This window comes from Nilaparvata lugens, chromosome 2, assembly GCF_014356525.2.
Source record: "Nilaparvata lugens isolate BPH chromosome 2, ASM1435652v1, whole genome shotgun sequence".
Taxonomy (NCBI): Eukaryota; Metazoa; Arthropoda; class Insecta; order Hemiptera; family Delphacidae; genus Nilaparvata; species Nilaparvata lugens.
In genome coordinates, this window is record NC_052505.1 from 35886609 (window position 1) to 35908605 (window position 21997).

General features: G+C 34.6%; 1 protein-coding gene across 1 annotated transcript in view; it reads left to right on the top strand.

Annotated features, from left to right (window-relative positions):
* Positions 1-785: 785 nt before the first annotated feature.
* LOC111055703 overlaps positions 786-21997 on the top strand; it is a 197062-nt gene continuing 175850 nt past the window's right edge. The window contains exon 1 of the mRNA XM_039421105.1: positions 786-836. The gene's annotated coding sequence lies outside the window, so the exon portion shown is untranslated. The remainder of the gene's footprint in view (positions 837-21997) is intronic.

The window sequence follows — 21997 nt, forward strand, 5'->3', positions numbered from 1 at the left end:
TTGGCTTTGCAACCAGTGTTGAATGGTTTGTTGAAAGGCGATGATCGTTCTTGGAAAGTATTGATTGTTGTAGTAACTGTGTGAGAACGAATGAGTCATAAGGGGATGGCTTAGATGAATAGATCTTGTTACAACGTATTGAAATGGATAGATGATTCTATGTATTAATTTGATTCACACAATATTATACAAGGCTATGAAGACTTGAAAGATCTCGTTATGTAAAGACTATATGAAGGAATTACACCACAAGAGCTAGTCAACGGGAAAACCTACAATTTGACATACGCTTATCTCTCTCACTCTCCCTCATTCTTCATCCTACTGTGTAAGAAATGCTCAGTTTCTAATTCTCTATAGGTCTATGAACACTAGAACACATCTAGAGTCTCAAATACTCTTACCCTATAAAACCGTGTGAGCCCTTCAAATTCTCACTTATAAATGATAATCATGGATAATACAAAGTAATGAATGAATGCATGATAGAGATGTACGGTTATTTATTGGATGAATGATGAGTATTGAGATACTCATGAATGTATTGAGATAAATGTACACATACCACCAAGATAGCATAATTATACCAACTAGTAATAAAGCCTCAACCCATTTTATTCTTCAGTTCATATCATGTTTTTTTCTGTAATTATTCACAATTCATTTCTCTTGAAAAATGAAAAAAATATTTCAAATAATTCATTGCATGTGTATTATTCACAGTATTGAAGTTGAGAAACATCTAGAAATAACGGCAGTTCTCATTCTTTTTTTTTCAGGAGTACGATAGAACGGAGTTTGTTCACAGAACGTGTTGGAGCCACGATTTTTCACAGGCTAGTTGTTCACGTTTCACACTTGATTCTATTCAAATACACTACTCACTCGTCTTCTCAAATTATAAGGCATTGACCTCCATCTTTTTAAAAGTCTTGCTTCTTATCAAAATTCCTAACTTTCAATAACCATTAGGCCCTCAAGCTATTTTGAGAACCATCTCCAAGACTTAGGACTCCATGAAAATATTAAAAAATGAAAAATGAGAAAACCGTCAAAGGCTTTTCTTTTGTTCGCGTAATTAAGCAAAGCACTTTTCTTGCTTCTTAATTTATGATTTACAACTTTCCAACATTCCCGCGCCTTTTTCCCTGTCACTACTTACCAGGTCAAGAAGATCATTCCACTCGGCTTTTCTTCTCCAGAATAATGCCCATTGAAAGCGAAACCTCAGTGTTTAATCGCCTAGAATGTGAGGTAGTTTATTTGTTACTCAAAGTACGGAGCCGGAAAAGTGTACAAGTATTCTACCATTAACGCTGCTCATTTTTGAGAATTAGCAGTGTATGCTGGATTGCCTCTTAGTTTTGCAAGACGGAACGCCTGTGGGAACTTGTTAATGCCACTCTTTAAAAATATAATTATTTTATGTTTAGGGGAGTAGTTAACGTTTAGTAGAGGAAAGTGATTTCAGGTTGACCTAGGTCATGATCAACATTCTCCCAGCATGATATGCAGATTAAATAAATGATAATCATCATCATCATCATTATCATCATCATCAACATCATCATCATCATCATCATCATCATCATCATCATCATCATCATCATCATATCATCATCATCAACATCATCATCATCATCATCATCATCATCATCATCATCATCATCATCATTATTATTATTATTATTATTATTATTATATTATTATCATGGTGAATGTGAACTTAGTTATGTTGTACCAACTATTTTCAATGAGTTGCCAGATGATTTAATTGGTCTGGATAGAATTTCAATTGTTAAGAATAAGATGAAACACTTTCTGTTAAATAATTTGAGTGAATTTGAATGATCTTCATAAATTTTTTTCTCTTTTTTATATATTTTTGTGATGAGCAACAACTGAAATCCCATTGTTTTATTATTTTATTGCTACACAATACAATTAAATGAATTATTATCAATGAATCAATTAATTTTTTTTCTACCCAAGATTGACAACTATTTCTCTTTTGATATGATTTAAATTGAAAATTATTATTTTGGGATCACTGATTGATTATATCAATGTACTATTTCTATGGTTATTTTAATATAATGTAAAACTTGACTCCTCCATTCAAACCTTCTTTAGAAGGTTTTGGAGAATTTATAATTCGTCTGGTTTATAATATTTGAAATGTTCTACTGAAAGGGAATCTTCTTATCTTTTGTCATTCTTGCTTTTTTTTATTATTCTTCATTTGTTTTGTTTGTAAGATTTCTTTTTATAAGTATATTTTTCATTTTTGTTTGTTATATTTACTATAATAAACTCCCTTCTTCTGGGGGGTACCAGGTCGAAGGAAAAAGGAAAGGAAGGAAAGGATTATTATTATTATTATTTTCTCTTTTCCACACAATTGTGGATAGCTGTGGGCAAAATTTATGCAACCTCTTGGCATTATTTTCTATTATTGATAAAGTATTTTACCAAGTATATTGGAGTGTTTGGCGTACTATGCAAGCTGTATCAAGCAGAACAGACTTCTGCATTTTCCCTACCAGAGTTTTTGAGACATCAATAACCTTACAGCTCTCCACTTTTGAATGAGACCATTCACGGATATTACGATTGGGATTATTCTGATATTCTTGAGCCAATACATATCTTTGAGCTCAAATGCTAGCTCTTGATACTTCCTCAATTTCTCACCTCTTGTTTTTTACTTTCCTTGCCCTACTACCATAGGTAAGGAAAGTATTGCTTTCCAAAAAAAATTAAGGTACCCCAATTTCAAGTTTTCTATACGTTTCAAGGTCCCCTGAGTCCAAAAACATGATTTTTGGGTGTTGGTCTGTGTGTGTGTGTATGTGTGTATGTGTGTGTGTGTATGTCTGTGAACACGATAACTCCATTCCTAATTAACCGATCGACTTAAAATTTTAAACTTAAGGTCCCTATACCATGAGGACCCGACAATAAGAAATTCAATAAAATTCAATTCAAGATGGCGGAAAAAATGGCGGATAATTACTAAAAAACCATGTTTTTCACGTTTTTCTCGAAAATGGCTCTAACGATTTTCTTCAAATTTATATCATGGATAGCTATTTATAAGCCCTATCAACTAGCATAATTCTCATTCCTGGGAAAATTTCAGGAGCTCCGTAATATTCTTGAGAAAAATTGCGGAAAATGACTAAAAAACCATGTTTTTCACGGTTTTCTCGAAAACGGCTCCAACGATTTCCTTCAAATTCATACCATGGATAGCTATTTTTAAGCCCTATCAACTGGCATAAGTTTCATTTCTGGGAAAATTTCAGGAGCTCCGTAATATTCTTGAGAAAAATGGCGGATAATGACTAAAAATCCATGTTTCTCACCGTTTTCTCGAAAACTGCTCTAACGATTTACTTCAAATTCATATAATGGATATATATTCATAAGCACTATCAACTGGCATGAGTCTCATTTCTGGGAAAATTCCATGAGCTCCGTAATATTCTTGAGAAAAATGGCGGATAATGACCAAAAACCAGGTTTTTCACGGTTTTCTCGAAAACGGCTCTAACGATTTTCTTCAAATTCAAGCCATGGGTAGCTATTCATAAGTCCTATCAAATGACATGAGTTTTTTCCTTGGAAAATTGCAGGAGCTCCATAATATTCTTGAGAAAAATGGCGGATAATTACTAAAAAAACATTTTTTTCACGATTTTTTCAAAATAACTTGACCGATTTTTTTCAAATTCATACTCTGTATAAGCTTAGTTATTTATCAGCTCTATTAACTGGCATGAGTCTCCTTTCTGGGAAACCAATGGGGGGGTCCACCCCATCCTTGAGAAATGGACTTTGTAACCTCCTTCTCGTGCATGAGGTAGGTAGGTAGAGCAGTTCATAAAAAGAACACATAGTCGAGATATTTCATCTGTAGAACAGCTGTTTTGACGACTTTAAAAAAATGACGACTAAAAAAATCATTGAATTTCACAATTTACTCAAAGGAAAAAGTACTCTGAAAACAATTATATATACACATATACAAAAGTCTGATCGTAGTTTCGAATATGAGCAAGGAAAGTTGTGTGAGTGTACCACACCAGATTTTTGAAATTTTCATCTGCTGGTATGGCTACATCAATATTATCAAGGCTTCTTTTTTGATTCATGTTCAACATTAGGATATCAGGCTTGTTATGAATGACCTGCCTGTCAGTGATCATTTGAACAGCCCAATAGATCTTAAACTGGTTTCTCTCAATAAATGCAGGAGGAGAGTAAGAATAGTATGGGGGCATTTCCTCAGAGAACTCAAATTTCTGAAACAAATTTCAGGTGCACTATTTTTGCAACATTATTATGTCGCCTCAAATGCTCTTTTGGTGCCAATGTTGAGCAGCCTGAAACAATGTGCTGAATACTCTCTACTGCAGCGTTACAAAGCCTGCATTTATCACTTATGCTCAGATCTCTGATGATATGTCTTCTATAGGCATTGGTAGCTACAACCTGATCCTGCATAGCAATTATAAAGCCTTCTGTCTCTGGGAAAAGCCACCTGCTTGAAAGGTCATGATTAGTATGATGAGAGTTCAGATGCTTGCAGTAGCGCCCATGCAGTTCCCTCCGTTGCCATTCTGCCTTGTAATCATGCACTGTCAAGGGCTCTCGACCATTAAGATTCCTTAGGTTAAGTGCAGTATAATTTTCATCCAATCGGCACACTTACCTGAGGAGATTTGTGTAAGCAGAAATGAAATACTCTCTTAGTCTTTTCTCTTGTTTTGCACACAGATCTGAGACCCAGGACAAACCCCTGCCACCCAGCTTCCTTGGCATATATAGATGACTCATCGATGATCTTGGGTGATGCACCCTGTTTTTTGTCATTTGAGTCCTCACAAGCCTATTATTATTATTATCATTATTCGATGGATGAAGTATGATGAACCAATCTATATTGCTATAGTAAAAAGTAGAATAAGTGATCATTTTTCTGTTTTATGTTCATGTCCAATAGATCAAAATCTTAGTGTGAATTCAACTATTGGAAGTGATTATAAATATATTTGAAAAATAGAATAAATCGTTACCTCAGCGATCTTGATGTTAATAGCATTTCAAGTTTGAATAGCTGTGATGAGCTCTATGATGAGTTATGCCGAGTCTATGACTTGGGATATGAAAAATCAAAAATCAAAGTTAAAAACAAATCTCAAGTTAAACTTAAAAAGAATTGGATGACTCTAGAGTTGCATAGGAGATTGAAAGAAAGGGATAATTTGTATAGACACTCTGGCACACCAGAGGGCTTGGAAGCATATAAGAAATATCGTAACAAATTAAATAAAGATATTAAAAAGGCAAAGTGTTATTTTCTAAAAAATGAATTCCAGACAAACATTAATAGCATAAAAAATACTTGGTCATTAATCAACGTTGTCATGGGTAGACAAGAAAAGTTGTCAGTTGATGATAATATGATGAAACACATAGTGGTTGGTGATAGGCAGGTTGGAGATGTTTTGGACCATTTCTGCAGTGGATTCACAGAAGGTGTTAGAGCTGCCAAACATGAGTATAATATTATAACTTATTTGGAAAATGATAATGATACCAATGTTAATGTCCCTAGCTTTGACTTACCTGTTGCAGATGAATTAAAAATAGATAATATCATCAGAAGTATGAGTTCAAATAAATCTCCAGGGATTGATAATATTTTGATGTCTGATATAAAAAATCACAGTATCAAGTTCATATCGATTATCACAAGATTAATCAATTTATTATTAGAGGAAGGTAAAGTTCCAAATAAATTGAAAACTTCATAATAAGACCGATTTTCAAAAATGGATCCAGATCAGAAATTTCTAACTATCGGCCTATTTCAATACTTTCTTCGCCTGATTTTTTTGAAAAGTATATTTGTAATGAATTAGTTACGCATTTAGAAAATCACAATTTAATCCCTCCAGCTCAATTTGGATTCCAACGCAACAAATCAACTGGTCAGCTTTTATCCCAATTATGTAACTATATAAATAATAAATTAAATAAAAATTATCATGTTTTAATATTATTTCTAGATTTCAAGAAAGCGTTTGACACTTTATCTTTTCATAAAATTGTACAGTCCATGAGTGAAATTGGTTTGTCAAGACGAGGTATTAACTGGTTGATAGATTATTTAATAACCTAAAGGTTACTGTTAAAGTAGGAAAATCCTACAGTCGCCATGAATTTGTCACCTCTGGTGTGCCACAAGGCTCCAATCTTGGACCATTGCTTTATTTGGTGTCAGTAATCACAATGGTTGGTGTTTCAAAGGAAACTAAAATATTTCAGTATGCTGATGACACAGTTATGGTAGCCAGCCACACAAGTTTTGATGAAGCAAGAATATTGCTACAAAGAGACTTTGATAGAATGCAAAGATGGATCCATGGTAATGGCTTGACTTTGAATTTTAAAAAAACCACTTGTATGCATATGAGACCGCCTCGTCAAACCTCAAAGTCCGCTAATATTACTATGCATTCCTTAAATTGTTTACATGAAAATATCTCTGGATCTCCTTGTACTTGTAATGAAAAGGTCAAACAAGTTACAATTCAAAAGTATCTTGGTATTTTCATTTATGATTGTTTAAAGTGGGGTCCTCACATTGATAGTGTATGCCAGCATCTTCGCTCATGTCTATTTGGTTTATATAACTTACAGCGATCTGTCTCAAAGGAGACATTGAAAGTTGTTTATAAAGCCCTAGGTGAACCCTTAGTAGGATATGGTGTCAATGTTTGGGGTAATGCAAGTGGCTATGAAATTGATAGAGTTAAGAGATTACAAAATTCCTTGCTGAAAATTAATAGTTCATTCAAAACAAGAGAGTTACCCTAAGCCAAATTTGTTTGAAAAATATAGCATTCTTCCTGTAAACGAGCTTTTCAGATATGATATCTTATTAAATAATCATTTTTCTAATAACTATAAAATGTCAAGTAGAATTTCGCATGAGCGAAGACAAAGTGCTGCATATAAGAGGTTTATTGTGCCCGAATACAATGATTATCATGGTAAATGTGAACTTGGTTATCTTGTACCAACTATTTTCAATGACTTGCCAGATGATTTAATTGGTCTGAATAGAATTTCAATTGTTAAAAATAATATGAAACACTTTCTGTTAAATAATTTGAGTGAATTTTAATGATCTTCATGAATTCTTTCTTTTTTATATATTTTTTTGTGTATGTTTTTTTGTGATAAGCAATAACTGGAATCCCATTGTTTCATTATTTTATTGCTACACAATACAATTAAAGGAATTATTCTACTCAAGATTCACAACTATTTTTCTTTTGATATGATTTGAATTGGAAATTATTTATTTTGAGATCACTGATTGATTATATCAATGTACTATTTCTATGTTTTTTTTCAATATAATGTAAAACTTGACTCCTCCAGTCAAACCATCTTTAGAAGGTTTTGGAGAATTTATATTTCGTCTGGTTTATAATATTTGTAATTCTCCACTGAAAGGGAATCTTCTCATCTTTTGTCATTCTTGCTTTTTTTATTATTCTTCATTTGTTTTGTTTGTAAGATTTCTTTCTATAAGTGTATTTTTAATTTTTGTTTGTTATATTTTCTATAATAAACTCCCTTCTTCTGGGGGTACCAGGACGAAGGAAAAAGGAAGGATTATTATTATTATTATTATTATTATTATTATCATTATTATTAGTATTATTAGTAGTATTATTATTATTCTGCTGGTATGCTTCATCACAACCAGATGGTTGGTCTTTAGAGTGCTTACGGATCCAAGTCAAGTAAGCGCACTTTACTATTGAGTTTTTTGACTGATGAATATAGTTCGTATTATACATGTAACAATAACATTATTATTATTATTATTATTATTATCATCTTATTTCTCTTCTTCTTCTTCTTCTTCTTCATCATCATCATCATACTCTATGTATACAACATTCATTCCAGGCCCATTCCTACCACTTTTATTATATCTGTATTTTTGCAGTTTCTCTGTAATTTCAAAAAAATTTGAGCTATTTATGGAGTTATAATTGCTAAAACTTATGTCTGGTGACAAATAACATCCGTCATTAACGGGCCTTATAGTGTAAAGGATTCAAGAAAGTTTTATATAAAGCAATGGAAACAATTTTTATAGAAAGACATAAGAATATTATTACCGACTCAATTTTAGAAGTTTGGAATTTTAAAGCCCAAGTTTCTCCCAAACTTTTCTGGAAGCACATGCTAGACAATCGCAAGACCCGGCGACAATCTTGCGGGCGACAACCAAATACTGTAATAGCAATCTTGCGGCGGAATATCGGGGATGGGCCAGCTATTCAAAGGTGAACACCGCATTGCACATTTGAAAGTTCTTCTCATCTCGATGGCGAACAATGAGCACTACAACGATGGAGCACACAGCTTAACATGGTGCCCGTAACGACACCAGAGAAGCCGACAATGCTCCATTATGTTTATACAGACCGGCTTCCGTTTGCGAATCCTTGACATCGGTGACCCCGTTCTTTAATTAAACTGTGGCCACCAGGCCACCAGGCCACCAGTCCTTGTCTCGTCATCTCTGCACCACCACTCACACACATGCCAGTGTATCAACTCACACACACACAGGCACTGTACACCCTCCAGCAGCATCAAGCACACAGTCATGTTCGGCCACTGGTAGCCTCGCAAAGTTGATTAGGCGGCTTAAAATTGTACCAGCACAAGCAATACAACAGAGCAAATGACAACAACTACTATGTATATTTTAACATTTCCATGTAGCAGTATCGGAGAATTTCATCCGCCTTCTCAGATTGTTAGAATTAGGATGAGCCATTGATATCATCACATCATAATAATAACATACTCATATGAATTCATTCACAAGTATTGATTTATATCATTGACTTGTATAATTTCAAGATTTCGACTCCCGTCGTTGAAGAATGTTTAGAAATTCCATTTGTCGTTTGGAGTAGTGTGAAGAGTTAGTTTAAGCATTATTTGATTTGAGAATTGGGTAGATTGAAGAATTATTCCTAGCAGCACTGAGTTGCCTCCATAACTATCCAGAACACGTACTTTGAGTGAGTGAATTTTGTATATTTAACCATGTGAACGAGTCTTGTTTGTTACTGCGATGGAGATTATTACTGATTCATAATGATGTCTCGATTTGCGAAATAAGAATAATAATGAGAGATTGATTGATTGAGTACTTTATTCATGTAGATTACAATATATACTGGCTTATACACTTATATACAATAGCTTACAATACAGCAAAATTAAATACAGAAATAAATAAGTCTCAAAGATTAATACTCAACGTGTGTAATCTCTATTAAAACATGTAGGATAGAGTGAATTCCAATCAACAAACTATTAAATATTATAACTGATTTATGTCATCTGTTTTGCATAACATCTGGTTTCTGGTATACTTCATCTTCCCCCTTTCTCCTTAAGTTCAATCTGCATATCGCAGTTGATCTGCGTGGCATCTTCTCATCGTTTCCTCAACATTCACTAGGTATGAGTATGGTCCATTTACTTTAACGATTTTTCCTTTTTTGTAGCCGTTAATTTCGTTATTCAAACTAAGGATTTATTTATTAATGGAAATATTGTAAAAGTTTCAATCAAGATGAATATTAAAGGGAAAAAAGAAAATTGATAAATTAAAATAATTATATAGGTAGATAAGATCAAATAATTGATTAATGAGATGAAGTAGGCTGAAAGTAGATCAGTGTAGAATATTAGAAATAAATAAGTCTCAAAGATTAATACTCAACGTGTGTAATCTCTATTAAAATATGTAGGATATAGTGAATTCCAATCAACAAACTATTAAATATTATAACTGATTTATGTCATCTGTTTTGCATAACATCTGGTTTCTGGTATACTACATCTTCCCCCTTTCTCCTTAAGTTCAATCTGCATATCGCAGTTGATCTGCGTGGCATCTTCTCATCGTTTCCTCAACATTCACTAGGTATGAGTATGGTCCATTTACTTTAACGATTTTTCCTTTTTTGTAGCCTTTGCCTGATCTGTCTAGTACCCATACGCCATCGCCCTCTCCGAACACCTTTGCGTTGACTCTCGGCTTGCTGTTCCCTTGTCTAACTAACTCTTCGTCTACTCTGTCGTTAACATCTGGTAGTAATAGATCTATTTTGCAGCGTAACTCGCGACCGAACATCATAAAAGCAGGTGTTTTTCCCGTTGCTCTCTTTGTGGATGTTCTATGAGCGAATAAAAATTTATTTAGTTTTTCTTGTAAGGTGCCAGTACTTCCTTTTGAAATTCCCATACTTTCTTTGAACGTTCGTACACAACGCTCCGCCAATCCATTGCTTTTTGGGTGATATGGGGTGATACGTGCATGTTTTATGTTCAGTTCTTTGCAGAAATTTTGGAATTCATACGAAGTCAGTTGAGGACCGTTGTCACTTACAATTATTCTTGGGTAGCCAAATTTAGAAAATAGATCTTGTAATATATTGATCGTGGATTTTGTTGTGGTTGTTGACATGGGTATTACTTCGAGCCATTTCGATCTAGCATCTACAACGACTAACCACATTTTCCCTAAAAATGGTCCTGCGAAATCTATGTGGATTCTAGACCACACTTCTGTTGGAAGAGTCCATGAGAAAAGTGGCATCTCAACATCTCTGTTTCTGTTTTCTTGACATGCGGTGCAGTGTTTTACATGTTCCTCTAAATCTTTGTCCAGTCCAGGCCACCATACTTGGAATCGTGCTTTTCCTTTCATTGCTACAATTCCTGGATGACCTTCATGAAGAATTTGTAGTACTTCTGTTCTTAATCTTGTGGGTATGACTAAACGACCCGACCAGAGGAGTATGCCATTTTCAAATGATAGTTCTTCTCGTTTATTGTAATATGGTAGTAGTTCTTTGTTTACATTTGTATCTGTTGTCCAACCACTTCGGAGATAGTTTGTAACTTTTGCAAGTGTTGTGTCATGTTTTGTTGTTTCTTGTAAGCTCTTTGTTGATAATGGTATATCTTGAAATCGAAGGTGGAAAAGATGTGCTCTATTGTTTTCCCCTAACTTTTCGTTTTTTGACTTCAATACATTTTCCAAAGGAAACCTTGATAGCATATCCGCCGTTGCATTATCTGCACCTCTGTGATAATTTATTGAGTAGTCGTATGAGCTCAAAATTAAAGCCCATCTAGCAATACGGTTGGAAACAACTTTTGGAATAGAGTCATTTTCACCGAAAACTTTCACTAAAGCTTTATGATCAGTACGAATCTCAAAGTGTCTGCCATAGAGGAACTGTTCAAAACGTGTTACTCCGAAAATTAAACCTAATGCTTCTTTTTCAATCACACTGTACCGTTTTTCAGCTTTGTCAAGTCATCTTGATGCGAACAAAATTGGCCTTTCAGTACCATCAGTATATCTGTGAAAAAGAGCTGCACCTAATCCGACTTCACTTGCGTCTGTGGCAAGAATTAGAGGAAGTGATTCATCATAATGAGCTAAAGTATCTCATGTTGTTAATAAATGTCTCAATTTTGTAGCGATTTGTTCATGTTTTTTATCCCAGTGCCAATTTGCTCCTTTTTGAAGTAATTTGTGTAACGGAACGCACAGTGATTGTAAATGTGGAACAAATTTACTGTAGTAGTTGATTGATCCCAAGAAGGATCTTAGTTCTTTGACATTTTTCGGTGATGGCATATCTTCTACGGCTTTGATGTGTTCAGTTGTGGGGTGTATACCTGTTTGATCTATTCTGTGTCCCAAATAGTTTACTGATTCCTCAAACCATTTACATTTTGTGGTTTGTACTCGAAGTCCATTGTTTTCAAAACGTTTTAACACTTCCCTGACTCTGTTAATGTGTTCTTCTCTTGTGGGAGCTGTTATTATTACATCGTCTAAAAGACATGCAACGCCTTCCAAGCCAGCCAAGATTTGATCCATTTTACACTGAAAAGCTGCTGTTGCTATTTTTATCTCAAAAGGAAGGCGTGAATATCTGAAAAATCCTTTATGAGTAGAAATAGTGAGATACTTTTGTACAGAAGTATCAACTTCCATTTGTAGATATGCATCCTTCAAATCAATAATTGTGAATTCTTTCCCTCCTGTAAGTTTTGAAGTGATTTCTTCAAACCTAGGTAGGGGATAGTTGTCTGGACTTATAAACTTGTTTATGGTGGTTTTAAAATCAGCACATATCCGGACTGCTCCTGTAGGTTTCACCACAATAACTATTGGTGAGGACCATGTGATAGGTTCTTCACTTGTGTTTACAGGTGATAGTACATTACTGTCTACTAAACGTTGTAGTTCCATTTCTACTGCTTTTCTTAAGGAAAACGGAACTGGACGTGGTTTTGCAACTATTGATATGGCATTTTTTGACATGTGGAAAAGTACCTTGCAGTTCTTTATTGTTCCCAGATTTGGATTGAAAACATCAGAAAAATCTGTGATTATTTTATTTACCAAAACTGAGTTCTTTTTTTGTGGAGAGATTATCGTTTTTTTTACTGAGCATATTTCAGCACCGGGAGGTAAGGGTAGATTGAATTTGAGGACCCAATTAAGTCCAAACAAAGGTATGTCATCTTTCTTTATAACAATTACTGGTAATTTCCTGGAGTCACCAAAAGCATTGACATTTATATGTGTTTCTCCAAGTGTTTCAATGTCAATCCCTGTGTATGCCGTGAGGTTTCTTGTTGGTTTTAAAATGGGACTTCCAATTTTTTTCCATAATTTCTTGTTAATAACGCTGTAAGCGGCACCTGGATCATACAGCATTTTCACTGTGTTTTTGTTGAGTTTAACGTTCACCATTACTTTACAGCCTTTTTCCAGAGTTCTTATATGTTCAATATCGGAAAGTGACAGGTTGTCATCTTCTATTGATAAATTTTCGCGAACCTGATTTATCTGTTTGTCTTTTACAATTGTAGCGTTCCCTACTTTTAGACATGCTCTAGCAAAATGGTTCTTACCTCCGCAAGCTTTACAAAATTTGTTATTTGCAGTGCACATGACACCATCAGAATGTCGCCGGTTTCCACAACGGAGACAATGTGTATTTTTGTTCAATTTTAGAGTCGATTTCTTTTCATATTTTTCGTTGTACTTTTGAGGGTTAGATTCCATTGCCTGATGTTTATCAGAAATTTTTACTCTATTCAAATTTGTAGAACTGTTTTTAATTTCTTGCTGTTGAAGTTAACGGTTTCTAGCAATTTTGCTGATTCTACTATTTTTGTAAAAGTTGTTTGTGTTGATGCATGCATTCTCAATAACTCAAGTTGCCAACTATCGTTGTTGATGCCTAATATGAACTGATCTCTTAAACGTTCATCCAGGTTATCACCAAAATTACAATTTCCTGCGAGAAACCTTAAATCTAGTTCAAATTGAGTTATGGTCTCACCTTCATTCCGGAATCGTCGAGAAAAACAAACTCTCTGGGATAGAGGTGCTTGTGGTTTCGTGTAGTATTTGTTTAAGACTTCTATCGCATCATTAAATCCAATGTTGTTTATGGGGGTCGGATGCATAGAATCGAAAACTATCTTGAATGGTTGCGGTCCCAGATTCTCAAGTAGTAAGTCTCGTTTTTTTTCTTCGTTTTTGATGTTTCCATTTCGTAGGAAAATCTTGAACCTTTCGTGCCAATATATCCAATCTTCGGTTGTTCCGTCGAATGGTTGACATTTTCTGTGATTTTTATTTACCGACTGCGCCATGTAGAATATTAGAAATAAATAAGTCTCAAAGATTAATACTCAACGTGTGTAATCTCTATTAAAACATGTAGGATAGAGTGAATTCCAATCAACAAACTATTAAATATTATAACTGATTTATGTCATCTGTTTTGCATAACATCTGGTTTCTGGTATACTACAATCAGGGTTATCAACTTTCAGTAATATACAGCAGTATGCAGTGGATAATTGAAATAACATGAGTTTATATATATATATATATATATATATTATATATATATATATATATATATATATACATTTCGTTCTATAACATGGTTTAAAGGTTTATATTGGTGGAATGGGTGAGGGATGGTTGTCATGTGATCTTTCTAGGGCCGGACAGTTTCAGTCATTTGTTCCAAAATATGTTTTTTTAAAGTCAGTATGAAGCTCGCTCGGCTTTCGATAGACCTGATAGAAACAGGAAGTGTATACCATGCACGACAGGCACTGACTAAGAAGGATTTTGTGAAAATGTTAGTTCGATGATTGGGTATCCTTAAAGTACTTTCTCCGGTTCTAGTATGTGAAGCATCTATCCTCCTACCTTCAGAGACAAATTTGAAACAATCTTTAAAATAGATCGAATTACAGTATTTCAAGATATCTCTAACAAGCTTGACTATTCGAAAAAGCCTCTGATCGGGAAGCTTTAATGTTGAACTAGCAATGTGGGCTGGGGTGATATGGTCATGGCGTTGGAGAGAGTAGACGAAACGTAGACAATAATTTTGGCAACGCTGTAGTTTATCATTCAGAGTGACTTGCATATCGTTAAGAACAGAATTACAATACATTAAATGTGGGAAGATGAGAGATTGAACCAATAATAATTTAATGTTTCTAGAGAGGATATCGTGCATTTTCTTCAATGCATGCATGGCTGAAAATACCTTTTTACAAGTTTTGTTCACTTGATCAGTCAAGAGTATTATTCATAATAATGCCTGAATTTTCAACTGAGCTACAGTAAGGAATGTCATTACCGTCTACACTAATTTTGTGAATCGATTCAAGGTCAATATTGTTTATAAGACGAGAATATCCAATTATAATGGGTTGTGTTTTGATGGGATTGAGCTTAAGGCCATTTTTCTTTGTCCATTACACTATCGAATTGATATCCTGGTTCATTATTCCAACTGTTCCATTAATTTTTGTTATGGGACAGCTTAAATAGATTTGAAGGTCGTCTGCATAAGTATGGAAACTGGAGAATTTGATAATGGTAGAAAGGTCATTAGCATACAAAGTGAAGAGGAGAGGGCCTAAAATTGAACCTTGTGTTACTCCATGCATAACGTTTTTCCAAGTTGACTTTTTGTCACCGACAGATACACATTGTTTCCTACCTAATAGATAGGATTTAAACCAAACTAACGAGTTGTGACTGAAACCAAGAATAGCCAACTTATTCAGAAGGACTGTATGATCAACGGTATCGAATGCTTTAGAAAAATCAAATAGGGTGAGGATGGTGCATTTTCTTTGGTCCATAGCTAACCTTATATCATCAGTGACACGAAGCAGAGCTGTCTCAGTTGAATGGAATTTTCTAAAGCCTGATTAAAAGTTATGAAGCTTACTATTGTTGTCTAGAAATCTTACAACTTGAGCATGAATGAGTCTTTCTAGCACTTTGGACAATGCAGGTAAAATACTGATTGGTCTAAAATCCTCAACTTTATTGGGTTGTGACTTTCGCTAAACATTCAGCAGCAGTGGCGCAGTTGTGTGCCTTTACCATTTAAAAGATGGTAAAAGAAGATAATTTTGAATAAAATTTAGAATTTAGAAATAGGCCGACACATCTAGAAAATACCTGAGTCTATACCTAATTCATGCAGGTGAACGGGCTAGAGTCAAGAAAACTTCAATTAATCTTGCCATGCCTGATTTAATAGGTTTATACTATAGAATAACACTACAATTTGAAATAATTGAAAAATACAAACAGCTTCAATAAAACATTGGCAACTAAAATCGAACAACAGAAACAACAATTTCATGCTACTTTGGTGACATTCTTCATCTGATTCGGGGGCGCATTACTATCCCCGATTAGATAGCAATACGTCACAAAACCAAACAATATCAGTCATCAAATAACAAGTTAATTTCAACATGGAATTACTCAATAAAGAAAAGCCCGTTGAACCCAAGTTTCGTCGATAGTAACCCATATAACCCATTTCATAATAATTTTGAATCCCCACTTTTGATTGACATTCTCGAATGAACCTTTGTTTCACTACACTGCACTTTCGTTGGTCTGTACGTTGCTTTATCGTCGGGGTTACAGTACCTTGTTTTTGGCGGTGAGCTTTTACCGGTTGAATTTGGCTTGACGGCGACGTCCTCTTACGTCCCTAGACCTGTCGTCTGAACGGGTGTCTTGAAGCGGTGTTACATAAAGTTGCGGAACCAAAGGGGTGGTAGTACAAGAAGTTGGTTTGGGGACACACATGAACCGCTGTAAATAAATGTATTACAGCATTAATTTCTAACTCTTCCTACAATTCATCAAAAGCTAAAACAGGAGTTATCTATTGATTACAATTAATTAAATTCTCTCATTCTATTTGAATCCTCATTTTATATAGATTTTTATCTTTAAACTACTGATTCTTTGTATCAGAATTAATGGATCTTTCTTCACAAATAATTCAAAAGTTCTGTTATAATTTAATAAATTAGCGTCCAGTTAAAAGCCTTAACGCCATGAGAAAACACAGTCAGAAAAATATAAAATTGAGTCTTAAACTCAATATGAAAATAATCTTAAAAATTTCATTCCAATTTAAAGGCTATCTTCCTGACTTTCAGCAATACTCTACGATAATATATTTCCAGAAACAATAACTCAAATGTAACGTAACTGAAAACTTTCTATACTTATTTAGAAAAAAAATGTATAATTATTTTCCATCACTAATAGAATCAAAAGGATTATTCTCAATCAATATTATTAACTTGAAAAATAACAGGCTTTGTTAATACAATACTCTTTGATTGAAGTTTCAATTAATTAAATTCCCTAAATTATATTTTAACCTTATTTTACGTACCTTAGCGGTTATTTGAAGAAACAATTATTCGTACATGATGAAGAAACACAATTAAACCTTTCAGGACATGGCACTACTAGAAAATTTAACTTTAATAAAAATAAAACTAGCTCCTACATTAACTAATAAAATAAACTTGTAAACCTGCCCAAAAAGGGCGAAACATAATGACTACATCTTTACTCTCGTAGTGCTCCTAGCAAAGTGTCCTCCGAAACGTAATCTGGTCTCTCGACTGGGGAATCCCCCCCACTACTGTATTTAGAAACAGGTCTCCTATTGGGCGAAGGGAAGCAATTTGACCAATCGTCGCGTGGCTTCTAGAGCCTTTGGACCAAATAGTAACTGCAAAATCGGTAGTTTGTTATAATTTCAATGCTTGCTGTTTTCCAACTTATCGCACTTTATGTCGCGACAAGAAGGCTAAGTTTTAGAGATAATTCCATAATCTACATTCCTCGACGACTCGGAGCCACAATTTTTAAATATCTATCATGGGAAACTCGAAGTCATGGCCGTTCATAATAGAGAGAGAAAATAATTTATTTCGCTAACTCACTTACAATAATGGCTCTAGTCTATTGCGTATTAAATTTACTATTATAACTTGGGAAAAGGCCTGAATTAAAAGGAGTGCTCGGCACAGGGTGATGGAACTTTATTTAGAGGACGAACCAGAGCAAGCTTCCAGTTTTCAGGGAAAATGCCTTCTTCAAGTGACTTGTTGAAAATGTATGTAATGGTTGGTAAAACAGCAAATAACATCTTCTTGATAAATTTAATAGGAATTTTGTCTACACCCGTAGCATTACTATGAATACGTTGAATTGCTCTGAAAGTGTCTTCTTCTGAGATTGGATGGAAATGAAATTGATCAGTTATTGGTAAATCTAAGTTTGTAACCTGCTCTTCAAGATCATCGATATGATTAGCAATGACAACTTCGTCACGTTGGTTAGAGCATGAAACGAAATGGTCATTTATATTATTCAATGGTAAGTCAATTTGTGGATTCGATTTCTGTTTGCCAAGCCCGAATTCTTTTATTCCCTGCCAAAGTGATTTAGAGTCTTGTCTATTGTTTGTCATAAACGAATTCAAGTACCCAATCTTTGAGTTCCGTAATTCCTGTTTAACCCTTTTTCTAAGGCTCCTATACTCTATCAAACTGTCCAAGTCAAATGTCTTTTTAAATTTTCTATGTGCTTTGTCTCTACGTCCCATCATCTTAAGTATGTCTTCAGTCATCCACGGTACTCGTCGTTTTCTATTAATCCTCCTTGTCACATAAGGTGCATGTTTGTCATACAAAGTCAAAGTCCAATTCTCGAAAGTCTTGACCATGTCATCAACTGAGGGTAATGCTTCAATTTGATGCCATGGAGTCTGAGCCACATCAGTCAGGAAGGCGGCTTCATCAAAGTTTTTGAAGTCTCTATAAGTGATAATTTTCTGTTCTGGCTTGGGTATCTTATGGAAAAGTACACAGTAGATCAAATCATGTCTAGAAATAGCTGGGACTGAGATTTGGCCTGCTTGAACAACCTCATTGGGATCACTAACAATGAGAAGGTCAATGAGTGTGTCTGATTCATTAGTATGATTAGTTGGATCGAGAGGTAAAATAGTCATGTTCAGGCATTGGAAAATTGTAGTCAGTTGAAAGTAGTGAAAGTTACGATTTGTCATGTTCAAGTCGGTGTTCATATCCCCCATAACTAGTATACGATAATAACAAGGCATAAGAGAAAGCAAGGCATTTTCGAAATCTGTGAAATGACCTATTTTTGGTGGGCGATAAGAGATACCAACGAGTAATTTATCAGTACTAGATAAGGATAATTCAAGTAGCATAAACTCTGGTCTGGAACAATACTCTTGTTTAGATGTGATTAAAACTTTTGTTTTGATACCATCTCTCACATAAATTGCTACACCCCCACAAGCTTTATTTAATCTATCATTCCGGAGAAGATTATATCCAGGCATTGCAACAAAATTTGATGAAATACTAGGCTTCAAAAATGATTCGGAAATTCCGATTATATTGAAGTCCTGAAAACGGAAGATTGCTCTGAGTTCATCAATGTGGCAACTGAGGGATTGTACGTTAAGGTGAGCAGCCTTGAAAAGTTTTTTGAAAGAGTGGAGCTTATTTGCTAGAAACATACCTGCGTCATTATTACTATTATTGAAATAATCATACCTACTTGAGGGCGAGCGAGCTGACGTGTCAGTGAGAGGCATCATGGAAGCAGCAGACCAATCGTGAACCGACCTCAGAACGACACATGACGGGGAAAATGGGGATGAAACTGATAAAACTTAACCTAAATGAGAAAGTCTCTTGATTCGAGTGCATTCAGTATGCCTTGACAGTTCGGCTCCCTTCACTATTTAAAGCACTAGTTCAAAAAATTCACTAAACACAATAAAATGTAGATGTGTGGAGTTCCGATGGTGAATAATCCTAATGGTGAATAAGATGAAGATTGAGGAAGAACTGGTAGTGGGAGATCTGGTCCAAGTGGTGATAGAGCGAGTAGGTATCCAGTAGTGGAAGAATCGGGTCCAAGTGGAGGTAGAGCGAGAAGGAATCCAGTAGTGGAAGATCGAGTCCAAGTGGAGACAGAGAGAGATGGAATCCAGTGGTGGAAAATCGAGTACAAGTGGAGATGGAGAGAGAGATGGAATCCAGTAGTGGAAGATCGTGTTCATGGTGGAGATAGAGCGAAATGGGATCCAGTAAAAACTGAAAAAGAGAAGAAAAAGCCAGCAGAAAAACGAAAAATCTTTGAAGAAAGTTATCAATAGAGAAAAGATACATAATACAACTGATAATGAATAATATTCGCATAAAATTGAAGAGGAATAGTATGATTTAATGTGGGAAAGAATCGAATATTATATGGATAAATATATGGATATTATAATATAATATATGGATATTAGTAGAAGGTAATCAGATAGAAAGAGAAAAGGTAGAAAGATAAATAGATATAGAGAGAGAAATAAACATTTGAACATGCTGGATAGCTAGTGGAAAAATCACAGGGAAAATAATGATAATAATAGGGAAGAAAAGAAGAGAAAGAAGGAATGTGCACAAATTGAGAAGAACTTATGAAACTGAACTATAGAATAAGAAATAGAACATCGTATTGTGATCTTGAATTAATCAAGGAGAGAAGAAGAAGAAGAAGAAGAAGAAGAAGAGAGAAGAAGAAGAAGGAAGAAGAAGAAGAATAAGAATAAGAAGAAGAAGAAGAAGAAGAAGAAGAAGAAGAAGAAGAAGAAGAAGAAGAAGAAGAAGAAGAAGAAGAAGAAGAAGAGAAGAAGAAGAAGAAGAAGAAGAAGAAGAAGAAGAAGAAGAGAGAAGAAGAAGAAGAAGGAAGAAGAAGAAGAAGAGAAGAAGAAGAGAAGAAGAAGAAGAAGAAAAAGGAAAAGAATAGAAAAGAATAATAATCATCATCGCAAACAACAATATTCAAGTAATCATTATAAATATAAGATCAAGAAGAGAAATGAGAAAGAAAAATAAGAAGTAGAGGAGACGATGGAGAAAGTGCTAGATTATTTTAGATGAGTTTTAAATAGGATTCATAAGTGTGAAAAATATTATATAGTATTGGAAGTATAATTAACAATTGGGAGTTGCAATAACGATAAAAGTAGTAAATTGAGAACTGTAATATTTTAGTGATGAATTTCTAAGATAACGTTAAATGAAACACAGCCCTTATATAAGCATATGAACAGACTACCCACCCCTCTGTTCTATCAATAATTCTTCACACATTAGCTTCTATTGTTCGAGCTGTGGCAACAGTAGAAGATATCATTATGTACACCTAATATAGAAGAGATTACTATCTTCACCTATAGATTACATCCATATCTATAACGTATGTTAATCATCCAATTTATTTGAAATTCAGAATTTTCAAAATTATTAATTATGGAAATAATATTGGTAAGAGATGTAATAATTATTAGTAAGAATAGAGATAATGATTCTCTAAGTACCCTCTGGAGTATAGTAGTTGATGCATTGAACGTAGTTTTGGGAATAAATATCAAGATAAATTATTAATCAGTATTAACAAATGTGGATCTCCTTAGTTTGAAATAATTGCCTCATATATAATCATAAATAGCAGTGGAAAGATTCATTAATAGAACAGAAAGCCAGCTCATGAAAAATGCCAAGGTATATCTACTGTTATACAGTAGAGATGAGAGATGTTATACAGTAGTTATACTAGAGATGAGAGGTTGGTAGAAAAATGATTTTATAATGTCTAGGATATTCAATTGATTAATCTTGGACAATAAATATTAAAGTGATATATTCGTTGTCAATGTTGTTGAAGCATGAACAGAGATAACTTATACGTTTTCAAAACTCATCTCAATACCAATACGTTTCACAGGATTGTTTTATTCTATAGCATGAGTGGAAAATAGACCGTTCCAATTAAGTATTCAAGTTCAGTATTAGAGGTTTTCCATATGTTCAATAATAAAAGCTTTCATTTAGAATTCAATACCAACTAACTCGAATGATTCCCGAATGAACCATAGTAGCGATGCTGCATTGTCGTCATCTTTGTTCTCCTAAAGCGATAAGCTGCCAGTGCAGCTTAGTTGATTTCGCTGAATTGAGACGAGGTAATGGAGAATTTAGTGACTAATGGAATGATGTCAATAACTGAGGTGAGAGCAGTGATGCAGTGTTGTGCGGAGAGGGTGGTTGTCACTTGGCAATAGAACTTAATTGCAACACTTGATGATGGGTGGATTGGTGAGGGGGTGAGGAGAGAGAAGTTGTCACGTTGGCAGCAGCTTACTAAGACCAGCTCAATAATAAGTGCCTTATCTGGGGCGTGTCAAATCCTAATAAAAGTGGGCTTCCTCCGTACCCACTAGTCGAGAGGCTAAAGAGCCTATAAAATGTTTATGAAGAGCCGGTCGGTCGGCTCTCTCCTTTCTCAATTCTCCCTACGAGAGCGATAACCGCGCTTTTCAAATGATGGTCGTCTCCCTTCCATACTTTTATCATCTGCCTTTTCAATGCTCAGGCACACCTCTTACGT